This window comes from Talpa europaea (genome assembly GCF_964194135.1).
Source record: "Talpa europaea genome assembly, chromosome: 13".
Taxonomy (NCBI): Eukaryota; Metazoa; Chordata; class Mammalia; order Eulipotyphla; family Talpidae; genus Talpa; species Talpa europaea.
In genome coordinates this window covers 64435452-64459459 of record NC_140080.1, presented here as the reverse complement: position 1 = coordinate 64459459, position 24008 = coordinate 64435452, and positions in this window count along the sequence as shown.

Genomic DNA, 24008 nt, shown 5'->3' with positions numbered 1-24008 from the left:
TGAAATAGATTTATCAGATCAAATAATATTTGCACTACTGTCAATAGGTATTCATTCTGTAAATTACAGAGTGTGCTGTTGTAAGAATTCAGAAATCTCTGATCCTTTCAATATGGAAGAAAATAAAGATGTCAGTCAGCTTGCATACATAACACCTAACATCTATTTACAAAGTTGTGCTTCTGAACATAAAAATTTTCTCAAATAAGAGGGATGCTTCTGTATTTTCTTCCTTCTGAGGCACTCATAAGTTGGGAGGTCTGAGATACTGGTCATTCTCTACAAAGAACAGATTTCCTTCATTGTTCTGTCAGTCAAAGACCTAAATGCTAAAAATGTTAGTTACATTTTTGCAACATTTACTATTTAATAGTGGTTAATGGCTATTCAAATATTTCTCTAATTAAATTGGTGAAACAACTAATCTTCATTGTTATTGAATACCTTAAAGATGCTTTCACCAGAGCAACAGGGCAGTTGACGACAGCTTGTTTACCTCCACAAAGGAGAGGGAGGTTACTTTTCTCAATCATTTAATGTAGGTTCAAGTTATGATTTTTACACTGAGCTTAAAGATTATCCTTCTGTCTTGAGAGATAAATAAAACTGAGACATAAACTTTCCATCTAACAATGCAAATATATTTAATGGAAAATCCATATCACTTTGTGATACTTCATCCTCTAAGACACATGCTGAAATTTTTTAGGTGAACAATGAGTTAACAACACCCTTAATTTTACCGATATAAAACTTGACAGTGGTGATGCTTAGACTGTGGAGTAATTGTGGTATAAAAATTCAGTTCAAAAATTTTGCTTTTTCAATGGCTATCTTTCTTGAAAAACTAACATGTGAGTTGTAGCTTGCACACACACTAGGTAGAAATGTCACCTGGACTAACTTTCCTTTTCTGTAATAGAAATATTCCAAGATTCCTGAGTCTATAACTAGACTTATCATAAGGACATTTGCTATTGTTTCTTTGTAGCCCAGCCGCCCATCATCTGTCTCAGGGGAGGGAAGGATATGCCTTTGTTTCTATTTCCCTTTGATTTTTTTTTTTTAAGATTTTATTTATTTAGCACACAAGGCCAGAGGTGTGGGGGTGAGAGCATTCACCAGAGACAGAGTGGGGAACAGAACAGGCGGATTGACTCAAATACACTGCTGAGAGGAGCAGCAGGTGAGTCAGGAGAAGTCTGCTGTGCCATGTGGGTCACCTCCCTAGCCAGGGATTGAACTCGTGCTACAGTTGCTGTGGATAGCTTCCTAGTGCTGTGTCTTAACCCTTTGTGCCACCAAGGAAGCAGTCCCCTGACCATCTTAGGTAAATTTAATCAGATCTATGACAGAGTGCCAGTCCCATAGGGCAATCTATGTTTCCACTAGAAATCTGCCTTCAAGGGTTTCTCACCCTATGTTTCAGGAAGATAACTGTCCAAAGCACAAATGTAACAGCTCAGAGTCATAGAGACACAATTTCAAATCATCAGCTTGACTTTCCCTATCTCTCCCTTGACTGGTCAGTGAACATTTTTAGGAGAGAAACTAAGGTGCCATGCATATATTTACCAGGCTCTCCTTGCAATCACCTAGTGGGCCACAGAACAATGTCTATTGGGCTTCCCCGGTGGCTCAGCGGGTTTAGCACAGTGCTATGAAGCTGTCCGCAGCCGCTGCAGCGTGGATTCAATTCCCAGCCGGCCAGGGAGAAACCCACATGGCGCAGCAGACCTCTCCTGTCTCACCCACTGCTCCCCTCAGCAGTGTCTTCAGTCCGCCTGCTTGTTCTGCTCCCCACTCTGTCTCTGGTGAATCCTCTCATCCTCCCGTGCCTCTGACCTGTACCCTAGTTCTTGTATAAATAAACAAAATCTTAAAAAAAAAAGGAAACAATGTCTATCATTGGACTCTAGGTCACCTAGAGCAATGTGAAGAAATGAGATGCACCACCTCCAGAAAGCACTGTGAAGGAGCAGCAGAAACTATGGTCAAGGGTAAGTAAATATCAACAATTTCTTTTGATCTGATGATCATTTTTATTTTATCATTTATTCTCCCTAATCTGTTCTCTGGCATAATGATTGGAATTTGTTTATTTTCATATTTAGTTACTAATTTTATTAGTCAAGTTTCTGAGAAGTACAGACTCATTAGCTTAGGTTATAAACCAAGTTCTTTCAAGAGATCGGGATTTTTTTTAGAATTTATTTATGGATGGGTAATTTTGTTTCACTCACCACATAACATTATGACTTGTACGTGCTAAAGCATTCAGGGGAATTCATTCTGTGTGATTGTCCTCAGTGGCTAAAGAAAGGCAAAAAGGCAAACTTGAGATGTACTCATGTGTCATGACAATGATGACTGTAATTTTATAGTAATTTTCACAAAATGATTAACATACTCTTTTTTCTGACATATTTTATTTTTATAATTGACTAAAACCACCCTGCTACAGAAAACCTCTAGCTGACCTATAGCTTGTATGTCTGAACTCCTTGATTACTTAAGGTGAAAAATAAAGAAAGCAGGAATATTTTTACCTTTCATTTGTTTCTTTTGCATCACAAAATAAGTATGTAGTAGCTAAAGCAAATAAATAGCAACAAAAACAATACATATATGTGAAATTAACCTTAATTATCTAAATTAAAATTATAAAGTATTAGTATATAAAACCAAAATACTAACTTTATCATACTGTTGGAATTATTTACTCTTTTAAAGATAATAACCCAAAAAAGTAAGAAATATAAATTTATTTAAAATTCAGAATATAATAACCAATGTTTTTCCAAAGTATAAAATACCTGGGAGATGAATAGTTAAAAACACTAAATAGATCTGGGAAATGAGGAAGAGCGGTAATGCGAGTCAATGGATTATTAAAACCCTGAGGCATTTGCTCTGACATCTTATGTACATGCCAGCCTTTGTCAGTGGGTAAATTTTGTCAATAAAAGATTGCAATGAAAAACAGAGAGAAAAAGGGAAGAATCAAAACTTGGCTTACTTTATTTCTTCCATTATCCAGCTTTATTTGAATTTGACCTGCAATTTCCTTAGCTAACATCCTCCTTTATCCTTTGCTGGTCCTATGTGTTTTATCTGCATGTGATACCTGACGCGCATGAGACTTGTCTTAAAATCCCGCAGTCCTGTGAGACAGAGAGAGAGAAAGAGAGAGGTTTTTCAAGATACTACTGGGGATTACATAAACCCCTATTTGATATAGTGATAAATCATTTGAAGCAACATGTAAAATACTGAAAAGGGTATTTTTGGCTTTGTTTATATTTTGGTTTTTATAGCAAAATGTTTTTATGTCTCTAAAACAAAAGACTTAATTGCACTGAGGAAGGCTTCAGGGGGAAATAGGAGAAATAAGCTTTTTTCCTGGAAATGGCCTCCTGACTCCTATTTAAAATTAATAGCATAAAAGAATTTAGCTTTTGAAGAAACAAATCATGTACTATTGTATTTTTAGGAAAGGTGTGGGATTTCTAACTCGCCATTCAGAGAATTCACTCTTTTTAAGATGTGAAGTGCTTTATGGGATGTGCCTGGGATCTAATAATAAATAAAAAATTGAATAGAATTTCAAGAAGATAGATAACTTGACTCAGATATTTCTTGAACACCTGTTCTGTGTGCCAAGTAAATTTTTAGAACTGTTCTTTCTAAGATAATCAGCAAAGTTCTAAGTTTCAGAGTACAAAGTGAAAGCTTTATCTAATATGACTCTAAATCATGCAGCATTCTAAATAATGAACATTTCAGTGTACACTGGGGATTAGAACAAAATGTAGCACATGCAAAACCCATACAGGGAAAAGGCATCCCTCAGATGCCATTTTGTCAGAGAGGTGCTTAGCTATCTGTTCTCTCTGGAGATCTTTGTCTCTAGTGTAAATGATGGCTCGGTTGACTTAAGTCAGATAGCATTATCTTCTAAGAGATACTTGCTGGAAATTATATAAATGCATTAAAAGAAATAGCTGTTAGAAATTCAACTTCTGTTGTGGACCACATAATTTACTCTCCAGCTGAACTAAACCTAGTATGAAGACCAGAACCTGGAAGCTAATAGTAAGATGCCCCCAGAACATGGAAATACCTTGTAAATGAGTTGTCAAGGAGACTTGGGAAACATCCTTTCTGGTATCCATAGTGTATCTATCATTCACAACTAGGATTAATTAGTAAAAGAAGCTGCTGGAGCTTAATCAATGATATTAATCTATACATATAAAAAAAGAAAGTCAGTAAAATAAAGTGGTATGCTTAGAATTCAGGGGGAAATAATAGTAGTGATGGATAGGGAAAGGAAAAAGATATTGTCTAAAAATGTGTAGCCAAGTCTTTAATAATGGCCCAAGAAAGAGGGCATCCTGATAAATCCAAGCACACGACTCAGGCTATTTGTCAGGCAGGTGCCTTTGTGTTATATAGATGGATACATCAACTCTCCCAGCATGATATTATGCTGGTCACACAGAGAGTTAGTATATAAATAAGCCATTTTGCATATTCTCATAATTAATTATTCAGCCCTCTAAAAATAACATGGATTACCCTGTATACTTTCCTGGTTTTCTCTCATATTCTCTATGGGCAGTTCTACTTCTTGTTGAAAATAAATACAATTACATTTGAGATTTTACAAGTGCACTCTCAGCAACTGGTGCAATTTTACAACCTATGAGGTCATTTCAAACAATACCATTCTGAAAGATGGAATCTGATTTTATTTGTCATATATATAAATAATATGTACATATTATACATTTTATATACACAGATGTGTGTATATACATATATTACATAGTATGTGTTGGTGATGTGAAAACTAAAATTTCAAACCAAAAATATTTTTGCTTATGTACACTCTGGCTCTTCAAAACTGAAATCAGATACCATCACATACCATCAGTCTATACCTCTCTATCCTTTCTCATTGGTGCCTCCTACTTATCTTCCAGACACCTAGTGTTTATCTCCTGGCCTTCATTTCAGCCATACACCCTCCTCCAGCCTGCCCAAATGCTCTTTGGATAAGAATAGAGCAAAACTGATGATTCAGATTCAGTTTAAGATTCAGAGAAACATTGCTGAAAAATTGAACCCAGCAATACAATAATGAAAGTCAGAGAGACACATGAGATGACCTGGCTACCTGGTATAGAATAAGGAGCCTATGAGGTCGGAGAGGTATTAGTCCTGGGTTTTCTGGCTCCATGGCTATTTGGTTGGTGGAGGAACAAAGCAAATCAGCATTGTTCTGCATCAATGAAAGAGCATGGACCAGCTCCTTATTTGTCAGCAGAACCACAGCAGGATGACTTGCCAGAACAGTCCACTCTAGAGTCACTCCAATTAGGGGGCAAGGAGAGGGAAGTTCAGCCTGAGATTCTTCTGTTGACTATGCTTTGTTTTCCTTAGCATCATTCAGAGAGCTGCATTCAGATGCCTGAATATAGACTGAGTTCCTTTTTCTGCAACTGACTTGGGAAGAATATAACTCCAGGGACATCAGGTTAAGTGAACTTAGCATCAAGATCTCATGTATCCCAATTTTCCAGTTTTTCAATGGTTAATGAAATGCACAAGGAAATTAATGCACCAACTAACTCCCATAAATATTGAGAACTAAATACAAATTCACTTATCCTAAATTGAAAATATGCATCTATTACTCACATTGCTATTGTCAGTCATGGTACCTGTAGTCACATAAATGGTAAAGCAAACAAACAAAAATTTTGTGATTCTCCTTTATAAATGCCAGTATATCCATGCCAATTGTTCAAATTTCTTTAACATGTGAGATGCTCATAATTTGGTATGCCTATATTCTTCTAGATTAGGAATGCTTTTCCTCAGGATTTATTTTAATTCATCCTTCTCATAGAATAATAAGGATGTAAGCATATTTTATACATCTGCTGCTAACCAATGTCTGATGATATCATCAAAATTGGTTTGTTTACTGCTCACTATTAAAATGACATATTCTCACAATCCCATGGAAGTGTTCCAAGTTTGGGATATAAAGTTCCATATCTTAATTATTTGTATTCTTATGGGCTAACATTATTTCTGATAGTATTTACTACTTCAAGATCTGGAACTTCAGGCTCTGTAGCTATTCTCCAAAGAATATTACACAAAAATGCCAATAGCATCCCACAAATTGCCAATAGCCATTTTAGAATGTATAGGCCATTCTGAACTCCCTGAATTTTGTCAGAAAGTGGAACCTCTCCAGTCTCTTTCCTCTTCTCCCATTTTGCCTATTACTTGAAGATCGTAGTCTTAGGCTGCTCTTTTGATAATGTCCCAACTCTTGAAATTACAAGCAGTTTAGAGCAAATAGGAATGAAAAAGACATCAACCACCTAACCATTCAAATATTTTATATCTGGTCATTGCTGTGCAATTTTTCAGCCCATTTCCTCTTTATGGTAAGGCAAACCCTAAGACAGCTCACTAGCTTCCTAACCCCTGGTATACACACACCATTATTACTCAAAGAAACACTAATTGAGGTACTGCTGAGAAAGGGATTTTTCGTATGTGATTAGCTCTGAGTCACTTGACTTTCAAATAGATTATCTGGTGGTCCTGACCTAATCACATAAAATGGGTGAGTCCAGAAGTGAGAAGAAAAGGAAGAAAAAGGAGTCAGAGAGATTCGATATGTGATAAGGATAAGGCATGGGGGAAATTTTCTAAAGCTGGCTTTGGAGATGAAGGGCACCGCATGAAGGGAATGTATGTAACATCTGGAAACTGAATGTGACCATCAGTTGACAGCCTAGAAAAAATAAGGACCTCAGTTCTATAACTACAAGGAACTTCTGCCTATGGAAGTGGACCCAGAAATGCAGTTGAGATCTCAGCTTGGCCACCTTGATACCAGCATGTGGAACTCTGAGCAGAAAACTCTGATGCCAGGCTCAGACTACTGAGCTACAGAAGTGTCAGCTAACAAATGGGTGTTGTATAAGCTTTTACATATATGGTGATTTGTCACACGGCAACAGAATACCTTTCAACTATTTCTTATCTATCAATTTGTCATGAGGATCCTATAGAGTTTGCCTTCAGTGTATTTTTTAAGTTTCTGCCAGGAATTTGAGGTCAGAATTGAATTCTACATGTGGAAGATGGTAGCATGGTGAAAATGCAAGGAGCATTTCTGGTCTAAAGTATTTCCATGTAAGGCCTTACGATCCTTCTAATATTCCTAAAGACTTAACTTTTAAAGACAAGAGAAATTGCCATCTTGTTTATTCCAAAGATTTAAAATATAAACCAATTTTCTATTTATTAAATGTACAAAAGCTTCCTCTAAAAGCTTTGAAAAAAGAGTAAAAAATGATTACTTCTTCAGACTAATCCTTTGATCGATATCTATTTGACAATGTTTTGTTAGTTATTTCCTTTTCTAAAATATTTGATTATTGACTGAAATTCTATATTTGTGTATAGTTAGGGCTATAATTAATAATATGAGAAGTAGCCAGAAATGTATTACTTTGGTATACAATATTATTTATTGTTGACACTACTCAATTAATGGAGACTATTTTAGATACCAATGTACGTAAAGGAATACATAAGGAAAAATTGATATTATCATGAATTAAGACAATAATGAGTTAGTCCCATATAATGATTTAAGACAAAAATATTCATGAATAACAGTGCAAAAAATTATGTCATAAAAATAGTTGTATGGAACTATTCATGTATGGAAAAAATAAATGTTAATTACCAGTTTGTTACGATAGAAGTTGGAAAAACAATGACTTCAGGGATACACCATGTTATCTGCTGATTAAATCTCTTTAGGGACCTGTCAACACACAAAAATGACCCAGAATACGCTAGAGAGGCAGAGAAAACATGATAATGACCAGCAGACATTTGAACATTAAACCTGAAATGAAGCTATATATCATTCCATGCCAGCTACAACAAAAAATGATAATAAGAATTTACAAAAGCTTCATTTTATCTTAATATTACATAAAAGTCCTCAGTAGATCATCTATTCTCTTTGGGATTTCAGGAAGATTAATAACATAATGAGGTAGATTCACTGAATCAAAATAAATTTATGAGCCTAGTCAAATTTAAGTGGTTTTTAAAAGTCTTTACTGTTGTCATATCTTAAACATTTTAAAGTATTTTATTTCCCTAAACACCTTCTTTCCATTAGAAATATGTCTAATGATTATTTATATTTCTAGTAACTCATTTTAGATATTTCTGGCACTAGGACAATTTTTTTTAAGTCACCAAGATGATAATCAGTTCAAAAACTTAATGTAATTTATTAAATGAAATCCCCAATGTTCTAAAAAAAAAGGATAATGTACTTCTTTTTGCCTAGTATTTCACTGACCAGAAGATATCTTACTCATAGTTCAGTGCATTCTGGACTTCCTAAAAACAGATAAAGCACTATTTAGATGTTAAGGTTTATAAAGATAGCACTGAAAATAATTTTTAATCGTAAAAAAAGGAGTTCTGTAGGGACCTTTTAAATTAATTACTGTGATACTATACCCATCATAAGGGGCTATTGTAAGTTAAAGTAAAAGCACATGAAAGAATTCTATTATCATTGAAAGTTTATTATTTGTAAAAAGCAGTTGATTAATGTATCCAGCAAATATTTATTTGGAGCAAACTATTTTGAAAGGCCTGTTTTCAATCACTATAAAAGCTTCAACCTTAGTCTTCTATGAAATCCCAAACAATGACTATTTGAGTTAATAATAAAAATACATGGCAGAAATTCTTGAAAGGTTGTGACAAGTTTATAGTTCAAGTTTACTTTGATAAGCAGAACTGTGTATACTCTGAAGTTCCATTTGATATAATACCACCTGTTTTGCCACTGGCAAGTTTCCTGTAGATTACATCTCTCCATTCTCTCCACTTTCCCCCATGTCTACCGCTAAGGCATTCTTTCAGTCTACTATCATCTTTTTCCTTGGCTTATGCAACAGTCCCCTCCACTCATTTCTCTGCCTCCTGCCTGGGGCATTTTCCACACTGCAGCCAATGTGAACTTCTTGAATTGTTATTCCTTATATATTACCACATTCTCGCCATCACTTTTGAAATAAAGTTCAGATTCCTTAAAAAAAAAAATAAGACCCCTGCTAAGATTTGCAACCTCGTATTATTCAGTGTTCTTGCCCCACGAAGTTACTTTCAGTTCTGCAGACACACCATACCCTCTCATGCCTGGAACTCCTTCCATATGATTTCTACCACAGATGACCCTCTTTCTCTTATTCCCCAAATTTGTTCCTCATTTCCTCTCTTCAAATTTTAATTTAGTTGCCACTTCTAGAAACATTCCTTGATTCTCCTGCTGCCATTGTCCCAAGGTGAAGTGACCCTCTTGTCTCCTCTAACATTTCTTAGGAAAACATGATTGCCTCTTCTTGCTCTCCTCCAACAGATGTTTCCTTGTGATCCAGTAATATATCCCCCATATTAAATGTGGTGTCATCAGTATGTTCCCATTAAATATATTTCATGAGTAAGAAATGAATGATCAGATAAATTAGTCTGGTGCGACTCTGCTTTTTCATCTGTTAAATGAAGCAATTGAACTGGAAATAGATTTATTCTTTGGTAGATAAAGCCTGGCTTTATGATTTCTGTCTAGCTCCGAGGAGTACATACTACAGATAGCATACCAAAATTGGGTACATTTAGAAAAGATTAATAAGCATACTATTTACAAAGTGGGCCACATTAAAGAAAATCATTCAGGAATATGGGAAAACCTGGAACTAGAAAAAGGAATTGAATTTGCTCCTTTTGGAATTAGCACCTTTAGGCCTATAAAGAAGGAGGGAAAAAGTGGTACTAGAGTCCTGGCAGTAACAGGTCCTAAGAGTGGGATAACTCTCAGGAGCCTGGCCTTTGGGGGAACATTTAGCATCCTCTAGATACTTGAAAGGAAGGAAGCCAAAAGAATACATTTCTTCATTCTTTGCTCTTACTCTCTCACTTCCAGAGTCAGCATCCTGTCAGCCGAACCCATTTGGAAGCCATAGAGAAACCAGAGGCCTCCAGCCAGAAGACTGCCCTGACCTGAGTGCAGGCTGTTGGAGGTAAGGACCAGGCATTCTCCTTTTGTATCTGGCTTTAGGATTATAAATGAACCAATCAGGTTAGAGCTCTCCAGCTGTCAGTCAAGGACTTGAGTTAATTATGTGAATGACAATGGAGTCAGTTCAGTTGTTGCTGCAGTGGCACCAATCAAACAGTCAGGATTATAAATGGACCAGTCAAGTTCAGCCTAATGGACCAATCAAGTTCAAGTGCTCCAGTTGTTAGTCAAGGTCTTGAGCTAATTATGCAGATTGAAAATGGAGGCTAGCTACTAGGTGCTAACTGGACCAATCAGATGTTAGGATTGAAAATGGTCCAATTCTGGTCCAAGACCAGGATCCATGCCTTGGGGTTTGCTTCCTTTGAGGGAGCTTGCTCTAGTGAACCACCTTGCCAGTATAGTCCCAGTGAGGCTAGATGTACTGGGCTGGCACTGCTGCCCATAGCTTGAGCTCTAATGGAGTCTGCTCATACCTCTGCTGCTTCTGCTGGGGTGGAGGGTTATTTTTTAGAGAGGCCTCCACTGGCTGGCCCACAGGCAATGCTTGGGTAGCAGGGGCAGCCTGCTACCCAAGCAGATGTCCCTAGCTCTGGTGTTTCACATGCTAACCTGGCTGGCGCCTGGGGAGGTTGAAGAGTAGGGGGTGGGAGGGAAGGGTGAGGCAGAGTGCCTCAGCCCTAACAAAGCAGGCATACCTACAGCCTCAGGCATTGTGGAGATCTGGTTACAATGGGTCTTGCAAATTTAAGCTGACAAATTTTCTAGATAACTCTAGGATATATTTTCACCCAGGAATTATGTCGCCTCTAAGGGGTTAGGCAGCCCACAATGTTATAACATGATTAAAACAACAGCAAAATAGTGGAAAAGGATCCCAAACACCAGGAACACAGCCAGCATTCTTCAGGCAATGAGCTAGGGCCTGCTGTTTCCTGTCATCAGAGAGTCTGCGTGATCCACTTTGTGGGTGTGCAGCTCCAGCTGGGTACTTTTCTTTAAAAAATAGTAAAACCCAGCAAGTGCCTATGCTTACTGTTGTTTCAATGTGTAAAAGTCCAAAGAGGTCCTCAATTTTAGTGAGAATGTCAATGACAAAAATTGAAAGAGACCCCAAGAAATCTGCCTGCTACAGATCACTTTGGCCAAATGGAAGATCTTTTCTGAAGTGTATGAAAAACCTCACCAGAATTAACTATAATAGGATTGATCCTAAATTTAATCATACATCTATAGGGTGATTTATTATTTTTGCTAAATTATGTAACAAAAATAATTGACTGGCTTAAGTGTGTGTGTGTGTGTGTGTGTGTGTGTAATGCAGACATAAGAGGCTCTCATGATTAATAAACTCATTATTTCTGTATACCTAGAGGTAGGCTCACAGGGAAAGTATTTCTCAAGGAGAAAGTCTTAATTTTAAAGGATGTTCCCAACTATGAAATGATAATAAAACCTTTGTTTTAATTCAAATTTTTGTTTATTTCTATTTTCTATCAATAAATATAATCTGACTATCTATGCTTGAAATTCTGCAGGGGCTTCCCACTGCACATAAAAGAACATGTGAATCTGCTATCATATCCTCCTGCATATGATCCTTCCCTCTTGTTTAGCCTCAGCTCCCATGATGTCTCTCTCCTTTCCACAGTTTATTTGACTTCCTATTTCCAAACGTACTAAATTCTTTCTCATCTCAGAGTATTTGCACATGCTGTTTCTTCTGCCTGCAACACTGCTCCTAGGCTTTGGCTGCATTGCCTCTTTTTTTATCTTTAAGGACTCATCTCAAACATCATCTCCTTGAGCTCCCACCTCAGCACCCCCTTATCCTTATTAAGTTTTACATAATACTGGTTTTTCCTTCATCAACATTTTCAGTCTATACTTACCATGCTTATTTATTTTGTATAGTTGGTGAGTATCCTGTTCCCACTGGACTGTGAATAGCATAAAGACAGGGATCTTATATTTTTGGTTTACATCCTAATTTCCAGGGGCAACTATGAACATGGGAGATACTTAATATGTATTTGATGAACAGTGAATAAAAAATATGGTTTTCATATATGCATATATATTATACATTCCTTGTTGCTTTCAATCTTAGCACACTGTCTTAAATTTTTTTATTAAATCTTGCAGACAGTTCAAATAATGCTGGATGATTTAGTTTTATCCATGGGTCTTATTTTAAATTTAATTTGATTTTGTCAATAAATAAATCATACTTGCCTAGTATATGCCAAGAACTAATATTAGGCATTTGATATGACTATGTAGTTTTCCTCCCAGTTTTCTTTTCATTTCCCATAGTTTTCTAGATTACAGAGTTTATAACTGGGCAAAATAATTGTGATAGGCTTGGCAAATGGAATACAGACAGATAGGACTTCAGACCTCACTCATGATATCTGCATGAAATCTTCATTCAGGGTACAACTTGAACATACAGATCAATCCTAATTACAGAGCTTATCCTCTACCTAGCTAGAGAGAGCCTATTGAACAATCCATATTTATGCTTTAATTTCTGATTTTTACCCCATTTTCAAGAAAGTCATGAAATGGGCCATATCTCTTTCTATTCCATGTGTAAAGTCTTTGTGCCCCTTTCTGCTTCTTAGTCATACTGAAACACATTTCACTTTTTTCTCCCATGAATGTCCTTAGTCATTTTGACAACAGATACGGGCAAGCCTCATTATTCAGGCAGATATTTGTACAGTTAGCTCAGAGGTATAGAACAGTGTTCAAAAGATAATGTACTATAATTTATTCCTTCACTTTTGGGGTAATTGAAAATAAAGAACACTAATAGTAGAGTTCTATAGTTTCAGGACATTTGCATAATCTATAAGTGATTTAGTAGGGAAGTGCAGTCAAATGTGTCTGAAAAATGTATGAATCTCTATGTGTAGATTCATTAAAGAGCCTCTGCAATGAAAGTGAAAAATAAAGCCTAAAATATGTATCAGCTACCATATTTTGAAAGATTCCAAAATGTATCATTCAACATTGAAAAATTACATTCAATCAGCAATGATACTACAGACTTACCCTGTGCATGGAAAAATTTTCAAAACAATTTTGATATTTTGAAATTAAAATCAAATGTGCTTGGCATAATAGCTAAAACAGGGAACATGAACCAAGAGAACAGAGAAAAGGAGATGAAGCAGATATATTTTTTAATATTCTAACAGCTAACTCATAAATGCTTAAGTCTGTGATCCCCCATAACCTTAAATATGACAACTTTTAGAAGCAGTTGCGTAAAGACGCATTCCTCCTTGGAAAGTTTATTCTTTGGTGTTTCCAGGTGTTAGAACGTTATGAAAGGATGGATTTTAGCAAGAGATAGCTTTGAGAATATGTTTACTTTTACTGTAGTACCTAAGGTTCAAGTTACAATCACAATTATAAGCCAGAAAGTGTATTTTTCCCCTAAAATAAGGCAGTCTTTGAAGTTTTAAATGCCACTGTCATTAATTCTCACAAATACAAAAGCAAAAAGGTAAATATCAAATATATTTTAGTTCCTTTATTTTCTTTTCTAAGTAAAATGAGAAATGTTTTAACTCCTCTTTTTTTAATTGCAAGACTTTTATTTTTTTTAAGATTTATTTTATTTTATTTTATTTTATTTATTCAAGCACTGGGTACAGTCAGAAGCGCCGGAGGGTGAGAGAATTCACCAGAGCCAGAGCCAGAGCCGGGAGCAGAGCAGGCAGAAGGACCGAAGTACACTGCTGAGGGGAGCAGTGGGCGGCAGGAGAGGTCTGCGCGCCATGTGGGACCCTCCTCTGGTGGCTGTGGAGCAGTCAGGGATCCAACTGGCGCTGCAGAGTCTGAGGGCAGCTTTGCAACCCAGCGCTCAACCGCAGCGCCACCAGGGAGGCCCAATTGCAAGACTTTTAAATAGACCAAATAGTGTTTACAATAAATGTGTGCTAACATAGGTTCAGATGTAAGTAATTGAATATTATGAGTTTAATGATTGTAAGCAAAATTGGTTCTATTTTCAGCTATTTTGAATAACAACTTTGGAAAACAGTATTTGTTATACATTGCTGGTACAGTATACTAACTTTTGTGATCCCACCAAATGTAAGATTTCTTTAAGTTCACACTATTTTATGCATTTTTACATTAGTTGGCAAATATCATTTACCTTCATTAAAAAAAATCCTTCTGTTAATGTTACACATTTTGAATAAACAATCAACAAAAAGTCCTGAGAAAAACTAGGACAGTCACCATGGTCTGTATTCCTCAAGAGTGAAATACTAGATTTGCTGAGGTGAACTGCATATCACAAATACTCCCATTGCTAGACAAGGAAATATTTTATTGTATGGGAGGTATGGGAGGAGTGGGTTTAAAAGTACTGCCTGCCCTCAAATCCCATATTTTATCTTAGGATACATCATTGACATCCTCTAATGATTTCATCAAATCTCTTACCAGCTTGTTTGCTTTTTCTGTCCCTGTCAAACACACACACACACACACACACACACACACACTGAGTAGAAATCATGCAAAATTATTTTGATTTTTTTCCTTTTTTTTACTCCCAGCAAATAATTTTCCTGTAAGTTTAGCATTTCTAAATTTAACAATATGTGATTTGAATTCATTAGTCATCACCTTGTTAAAAGGGCCCACATCTTATTAATTTTTTTATCCAAAGCACCAACAGAGAGGGCCACTTTGAGTAGACAAACATCCTTGATGAATTATTAGAAAAACATTTGTCAAGAAAGGCACAGAATTATTGAAACTTACAGTACAAAAACCCCTCACCAATTCAGAACATTGCAAATTAACTTTTATTTTGACTTAGGCTTTTGAAATCATCTTTCAATATCTTGACTGCCCACATCAAAAACTGAACCCACTTCAGGAAATTAAAATGTATGTGTTCAAATATTGGCTTAGCAGAAAGTATTGCTTATTTTTTATAAATTATTTGCATAGAATTTTCCTCTTCTAATCGCCTATCAAAGATGCATGATATATACAGAGGCATATTTATATTTCCCTATTTTATATATTTCCAATTTAGTCTTTCCCTATATAAACATTATCTTATTAAATTTTTATCCTGTAAAATTTCATTGCTTAGTACTTAAGAGGTACTATAGGAAACTTTGGCTTTTCATTATTTTTCTATGAAATTCATACTTGCTTAGTTTAAGAAATTACATACATAACTTTACCAGTGACTTTGATTTTCCTGAAATAACTGCAAGCAGTTCTTATTCAATCAACTAATCAATAAATATTTATTGACTTGTTCTATTTACCAAGACTATTTGGTGCTGACTATTCTAATTTATTTGACCTTGAATCATGACTGTTTTCAGGCAGTAGATACAAAATAATATGGCAATGCATCATTTTATTTTTATTTATTTATAATTATCTTTTAGTTTTTCTGTTTGACCCATATTATTTTTCATATAATTTGGAGATTTCAGTTTTTCATGGGAAATAGTTCTTCCTCAATTATCATTAATCCTTATGCTTCCTCCATAGTGCATGTCCCCCGTTTTCAATGCTGCTTAGAATATTTAATTTCAGTATATATATATATATATATATATATATATATATATATATATATATAGTTTGAATCCTTGATGGTTTTCTTAATTTTTAAACACTCTCTTGCCTAAAAAAAAAAAAAATGTTAAAGATGGGCCTCCTCGGTGGCGCAGAGGTTGAGCGCTGGGTTGCGAAGCTGCCCGCGGCCTCTGCGGCGCCAGTTCCATCCCCGGCTGCTCCCCGGCCACCAGAAGAGGGTCCCACATGGCGCGCAGACCTCTCCTGCCACCCGCTGCTCCCCTCAGCAGTGTACTTCGGTCCTTCTGCCTGCTCTGCTCCCCGCTCTGGCTCTGGTGAATTCTCTCACCCTCTCACCCTCCCGCGCTTCTGACTGTACCCAGTGCTGTATAAATAAATAAATAAATCTTTAAAAAAAAATGTTAAAGAGATCAGACAGCAAAATTTTTTTTCTTTATTCCCCTACACGATAATTTTGGTCTAACTTGAGGTACAAAAGTTGCTATACCGTGTTGGGTGTGGCAGAAGATAAATCATAATGTTTCCAGATTCTCCTAGACTTTAAAATTTTAATGTTTCATCCTTTGAGCTACATTTTAATATTAAAATGATAGGCTATTTTCTTCTTAAATTTTAGAGAGTAACTTATGTTTTGTGCGATACCACAGCCAACATCCTGTATATCAACTTCAATTAAAAACTTCAAAATCACGATTCCTTGGTGCCTCCCCGGTGGCGCAGCGGTTGAGCGCTGGGTTGCGAATCTGCCCGCGGCCTCTGCAGCGCCAGTTCGATCCCCAGCTGCTCTCCGGCCACCGGAGGAGGGTCCTACATGGCGCGCAGACCTCTCCTGCCGCCTGCTGCTCCCCTCGGCAGTGTACTTCAGTCCTTCTGCCTGCTCTGCTCCCCGCTCTGGCTCTGGTGAATTCTCTCGCCCTCCCACGCTTCTGACTGCACCCAGTGCTTGTATAAATAAATAAATAAAAATTAAAAAAAAATCACGATTCCTATATTGTGCTTTCATTTTTTAAAATTTCTTCTGTTGAAGGAAAACTTTCTGATTAGAATTCACTTCACAAGTCACTTTGTAGATTAATTGGCATGTGAAGTTGAATAAGCATCTGAATAGCTTGATCAAAATAAGCGATCTTGACTAGATATCATGAAGGTTTGATGTTGGAAGGACCCATGAGTTCAGTGGCCTATACCCAACAAATAATAAATTGATGCAGGGAAAGGAGACTTACCCAATTTCATGGAACCAAATCCAGTTCTCCAGTACTCTGTCCATTTCATCTCACTAGATTAAGCTTTAAAAAAAAAAAAATCACTTATGTTTGCATACAAGAGCTGGAGTATAGGCAGAGGTGTGGCGTGATGAGAGGATTCACCAGAGACAGAGTAGTAGGGACAGAACAGACAGATTGACTGAAATATACTGCTGAGGGGAGCAGCAGGAGATACAGGAGAGGTCTGCTGTGCCATTTGGGTTAGTTCCTTGCTCAGGAATCAAATTTGTGCTGCAGCGGCTGCCAATAGCTTCATAGTGCTGAGACTTAACCCCTTTCACCACCAGGGAGGCCCCTAGATTAAGCTTTTTTTAATCCATTTTAGGCTTCTTTTACTTTCAGAGTTGTTTATTTTTTTTACTTTCCCCACAGGGGGAAAAAAAATTCTGCATATAGTAATTTCTATCATTTAGTACAAGTTTTATTTTACATTCTCCTTCTAGTTCAACAGGATAGCTCATGTTCCCTTAGTTGTGAGTCAACATAAATCATATTGTTTTTTTCCTTGTCTTGTTTTACTCCTGTTCTACAAGAGCAAGAGAAATTACTACAGAACAAGAGCAAGGGTATTTTCCTATAACCACTGGATGATCCTCTACTGACTCATGTAAAACTCTCTTTCTAGGTAAATATATTTCTATGCTCCATCAACAAAAAAGTTGATTTAGAGATATTTGTAACCCCCACATGCCTTTGTACATTGTGCTTAATACATTTCTACTGCATTATTATTTTAGTCATTATTAAGCCAAGTCATCTTTGAGAATGGCACAGTTAATGTATAAAATTAAAATTAGGAAGAGCTATCCCATAATAGCTTTAAGTAGTTTTGTGTGTGTGTTTTGGTCTGTAAGAGACACAAGAAAGATATCCTCCCTACTTTTTCCCTATACATCTATCCCCATTGTCTTCACACACAGCTTTCATAAAACACAACCAGCTCATTGGGTTCATTCTTTACACTATTAGTTACATTTAAAATCAACTTTTGACTGACTTTCTTATGTTTATTCCAATGGTATTACACTGTGTGTGCTCTGCAAATAAACCTGAGAATGATGAACTTCTCTTTCTACAAAGGTACTCTTGCCACTGAATGTACCTTGAAATCGATGCAGAAACTTCTTTTATGACTATAATTTTTACTAACTTATACATTGAGAGATCAATGATCCATAACTTCATATTTGCCTAGAAACAGATAATAGTTAAACATTTTTAGAAATTTAAAGAAACAAAGTTAATAGACTGGAGAGTTTTAAAACATGCTGTGAACCAATGTTTTAGAAATAATTCACTTTTGAAAAATTAAATTGGTTTAACCACAAAAAGGTGCTATTTTCACTTAACAACATAACTCCCAATCAAATATCATGAGAGGATGCATCTTATGCTGATGCTATGTATGCATTTTTAGATGGTTCTTTGATCTTTCATTTATTGATCATGGATTTTAACAAAATTCAATTTCCTCAATCATTAAAAATATTTTTAGTAGCTTTGGATGGAGATTTAGGAATAGAAGGCAGTTCACAGTTCTAAGTATTTGATTTGCTGTGATAGAGAGATGAAATAGACTCTAGAGACTGGGAAATCTCACAGTGGACTGGCAATGCCTAGCAGCACATCAATCAAGAAAATTTAATCAGAAGTTGATCTGACCATGCCCAGTTTCCCCCTATTAGCTACAAACACTTTAAGAATTTAATATTAATAGAGTGATAATGAGATTCTTGCTTGACCCTTTTACTAAGGAGAAGGCACAGGCCACAAAAATGGTCTGAATTGGAGCCAAGAAGTTGGATCCAGGTCTCCTGAGCCCACTGGGATTTCTTTGCTGATTTGTTGTGGTGGATGGCCACAGCTGCGAGAGCTCCTAGAACATGGAATGATACTCATGGAACAAAGGGATAGGGACTACGTTGAATTGGTTAATTCATTCAACACGCACTCATCAGTTGCCTACCAGTTAAATACAGCCCAGGACACACCTTGTTTCTTTGAGTCCAGCTGCAAGGGGAGGTTCATTGTAGTGATGAATAGGACCTTCCTGCAAGGAGGCCAAACATTATCTATAATAACACTGTAAGTGTTAATAACAAGTCAGCATACATGCAAATTAAAATAAACTCATAACTGGAAAATAAAGCAGGCTGTGTTTCAAAGAAGCTATATTCAGGCAGGTAAGACCTACAATAGCATTTCTTCACTGAACCAAATTTCACCACCACCACCACCCCTAGATATGTTACTCCTAATCCATTAAAACAAGAATAAGACTTACTGAAAATGCAGAAAGTGACAATATGGCAGTTTGAAACAGGAAAAAAGAAATTCTAATGTAGCAATGAGGTCTGTTTAAGCTCTTACTAATTTAAAAAAATGGTTTTGCTTGGTAATTCATAGAAACTGCTTGAATGCAAAGTAAGCAATCAAGGTTTATGTTAATTTTATTTGCCCTACTTTGGCCAAATTGTTGCTAGCGTGTTGGGAACTAATTTTTAAATCTCAACGATCCATTTCCTTTAATGCTAAAAAAAAAAAAAATCTATACTAATCTGATTTTTGTAAAACCCTTTCAAACTTCCAACTAAGCTTGCAGCATTTTGAAATGGGGATACTGAAAAGCCTTCGCGGTCTCAAATATTGTAATTATACATGTACACAATCCATTTATGTATCTAAATGAATAGTTCTGCAACGCATAAGAAACTTAAATGTTTGGACTCAAGGGCCAGCTGATAACCTACTAACCTACCAACTGTCCTTCAGGTGTTTCTAGAACACCTGGAAGCAATCAGAGACAGCGCAGAGGCCAAGACAGGAAGGTGAATTAGGAAAGGAACAGCAAAGATAATTATTTCCTGGACTCGGAGTGGGGCGGTTTTGGGGCCATGGAACCTTCCCCCTACTCGACGGGTAGGGATGGAAGGGGGGGCGAGTTTGGGGGGGGGGTGAGAGGGGGCGGGAGGGCGTGTCGCCCGCCCAGGTAAGAAGTCGCGTCTAGAAAGTAAGACGGAGAGAACGGCAAAGGCTGAGAACGGGAAGGCAGCGCGGCGGGCGCGCGGCCAGGGAGCTGGGAAGCGGGAGGCGGAGCTGCCGGGCGGGCGGGGCGCGGCGCGGCGGCGGGAGCGGGCGGGAGCCGAGGTGGCGCCGCAGCCCCAGCCGCGCGGGACGGGCGAGAGCGCACGCGGGACTCGCGCTGCCCCGGCCCCAGCGCGGCGCCCGGCGCCTTCGAGCCGCAGCCCGCGGCGGGGAGGAGTCCCCGAGAGTTTGCCCGGAGCGCGGGGAAGTTTCTAGCTGAAGCTCCGCTCCTGGAAAAGCGGTACCTGCCGGCGCCCGCTCGCCTCCGCTCCCCTCGCCGCTCGCGAGGTAACAGCCCTGGAGTGGGGCCTGGAGGGGAGGAGGAGGTTTGGGGAGGGGGCCCTAGGTGGGAAGGGCAAGATTTCGGGGCGCCACTTGCGCCCACAGTTGGAACTGTGGGACCTGGGTGGGCGGGGAAGTGCATCCTCACCTTTTCAGGTACTTCACCTCGTTTGACTGCAGGAGGCGGCTTTCTTTTCCCCTTCCCTGCTTCGTTAACCGCACCCCCATATTTGGAGCCACCCGGGTTGGTTTTATTGGACGAGCTGTGGGCTGCGGGTGGAGGGCCTGGGAGACTCAGGGGATACGAGGACTTTGCGAGGGCACGGATGCCTGCAACTTGCTAGGTTACTTGCGCTGGGTGCCTGGCCCTGGCGGGCACCCTGGACTGCCTCATTCCGGTGCCAGCCCCCACTGGGGGCACGCGCACGTTGGAAAGAAGACACCAGAAGGCACATCTTGAGTTTCTCGTGCCGGTTTATCCGGTCCTCCTGGATGCTTGGCAGAAAGACAAGCATCTGTGTTTTGATGTCCCTTTTGCTTCGGCCGCAAACTCAGAGACCTCTGAGGGTGCAGGCAACCAGGGAGGGGGCTTAGAAGACTCAGGACATGGTGTCCAGTGCAGCCCCAGCCAAGGGGTTCGCAGGGGCCATGTGCAGAGGGCCCTTAAGCTGGGTAGGGGTAGGGGCGAGTCTAATTGCGTGCTTGTTTTGTTGCTGCTGCTGCTGCTGTTACTTTCGCGGTTACGTTCTTGCAACCTCTTTCCTCCCTTTTCAAATTCCTGCCTATCTCCCTGTTTCTCTTAGAAGGCTAAAAGGTGTTCTGTTTGATGCCTGTCAGGAGTTATTTCCAACTAAGTTCACAGGTGTGAAGCTGGAGCTGCCGCTCCTCCTCCCTCCTCTCCCTGCAAGTCTACCGCCAACTCCCTCCCACAAGCAAACTGTTCCTCAATAGTTCCCAGGGCCTGGGGAGGGAAGGCAAGTAAATAATATAGAGTGTGTGTTTATGTGACTTTTTTCTCATTATGTCATCAGAGTCTAATCAAAACACCGAGGATGTTTAAAAGGACTCTCTACTTCAGCATTTTCTAATAATTAAGATTATTATTTACCAGTGTTTATTTTTCTTAACCCTAAGCATTGCATTAATTTCTCCCCATATCATTTTATCTGCACTGTCACTATTCCGCTGGATTTAAAGGCGGTGGGCTTCATTTAGACTCGCATAAACACATCAACATACAGTGTGATGATATTTAATATTTATCTGACTTTCCGATTTAGTGGCTTGGCACCTGCCAATTCTAGTACATAATCAACACCATATGCCTGTCTGTGAAATTGAGGATAAGGAGAATGTTACTATTTTTCATGGGCCAGAACTCCCTGGACCACCAGCTTTATTATGGCTTAAAGGGTTTCGAAGGAAGTAGTCAACATGAACCAAATGTACAGAACAAAATTACAATTTTACTCAATGTGTCCAAAAAGAATATAATACTTGGGCACAATTTCCCAGATATTGAGGAAAAATTAAAATGCTCTCATCACATAGAAAGCATTTTGATTGAATATAGTCAATAAAAAATAGCATACATAGAATGCCTTGGGAAAATGAGAAGAATTTTCTTCTTGCCTCATTTGGGTTTTATCTCCTTTATTATAGTAGCATCCTTCAGAAAATGAGCACCTTGCAGATAGATGTTGGTATGTAGTGACTAAACACCATATTTTCTAATACAGAGGCTTGGTGACAGTCCAAAAACATAAATGTTTTAAATCATTACCAACCATCTGTTCTCTTCCACTCACTTAAAGCACATGCTTTATTTTCACAGGTATCAAAATTTAGACCTCACTTTACCCATTTTTATGACCAGTCCACAAACAGTTGTGTTATCTCATGTGGACCCAATATTGACAACTGTAGTGTTTGACTTATCGCATCAATAAGCTCTCATTTTATTTTTAATGAAACAAGAAATCAAAAAAGTTTTCAAGCCTTTGGTCAAGGCTGATGTGTACAGTGAAATCTGATTACCTTTTTTTTTTTCTCCCACCTTTTGTTACTGGAGAGAAGCTGAGAATTAGTACAGCTGCAGGCTCCTTCTGATTACATTCTTTCCCTTTCTTCCTGGTCACAGGGGTAGCATTTGGTGCTCTAAAGCAGTGCATCAAACTGCCCTATGACTCTAGAAAATGAGTGTGGTTTCTAGAAGAATTTAACTTCTTTCCCAGGAATAATGTATAAAATGGGAGACTAATATTTCCAATCATATATTAAGTAGACCTAAGATGTACACATGGTTTCTCATATAAATATTGGGTATGAATATTATAGGTTATATAGGATATGAATAAAGTGTCTCTGGCATTTTTTTATATTTGTGTTTGGGAATCTGGATAAGTTTATTTGTAATCATAACATTACATTCACACCTTTCATTTTGTTCATGTCATCACCAAAGAAAGATTTTGAGTCTCCCCCATCCAAAATGGCTTCCCAACTAGGGAAACCATAGCTAAAGCTTCAATGTTAGGATATTTTTATCATTCAATGTTGCATTTTTTAGTTGCATTATAAAAATATTGTATTTTCAGTATTCTGGAATGTTAGGGAAATTCTTCATACCTAAATCTAGGTACAGAGTCTCAAACTATTCATATTTTTAAGGAAAAACATAGTGGCAATCTTGCCCACACTTTGCAAAGAATTGATATGTACCTGAAGAATAGCATGAACCAAAGAAAGGTAGGGCTTTTGCCTTCTTACCTGTTGCACTGTTCTACCCTGCTTTTACTTGAAGGCTTCAGATTCTCCTTACTCTCAGGATAGCATCGATGAAAATGTAGATAATTTTGAAAGTAAGTTGCCTTTAAAAAATATGGTTTAATTTAAACCTTTGGAAATACATACATTTTTCTGGATACTAAAAATGAATTATTGAGGGGAAACAGTTTTATCATGTATAGTAAGCACTCTGAATTATTCATGTTAATGAGAGGAATAGAGGCAAAGACAATCCAAAATCACAGTTATTTAAAAAGACATTTGTGTTTGTCTTTAGAATGTATTACATGTTTGGTTTAAAAAAAGATTATCATTGTTATTGTAGGCAAGTTGCCTTTCTAATTATTTTGTTTTGCTCTGGTTAATTTTTAAATGAGCTTACACACCTCAAACACCAAAGCCAATTTATGGGAGGTGGTGCAGATGGGCCACCTGCCCAGAAACCAGCTGGGTGACAGAAATAAGTAAACCTGTTATGACAACTTTGCAGTAGGTTGTATAGAATTCACAGAAAGATAACAGAGACTTGATTTTATGCCTACTTAGTGAATATGTAATAAGAAAGACATGTTCTGAAGAGGGGAAAATTTGAAAAATTTGAAATTTGAAAAATTCAGTTTCACTTTACATGTAACAGAGGTGATTAATATGTTTTTAAAAAATGATAATGGTGTGCTTTGGAAAAACAAATAGCAATATACTAATGTATAAATCTTACTAAACTGAATTTTAAGTGTGAAGTTTTCTTAAAGTATACACATGTGCATGTATTAAGGTGACATTCTTAAGCCTTCTATAGATGCTTTCCAAAATAAGCAGCAGCAAGATGCCATCAGAATAAGGGA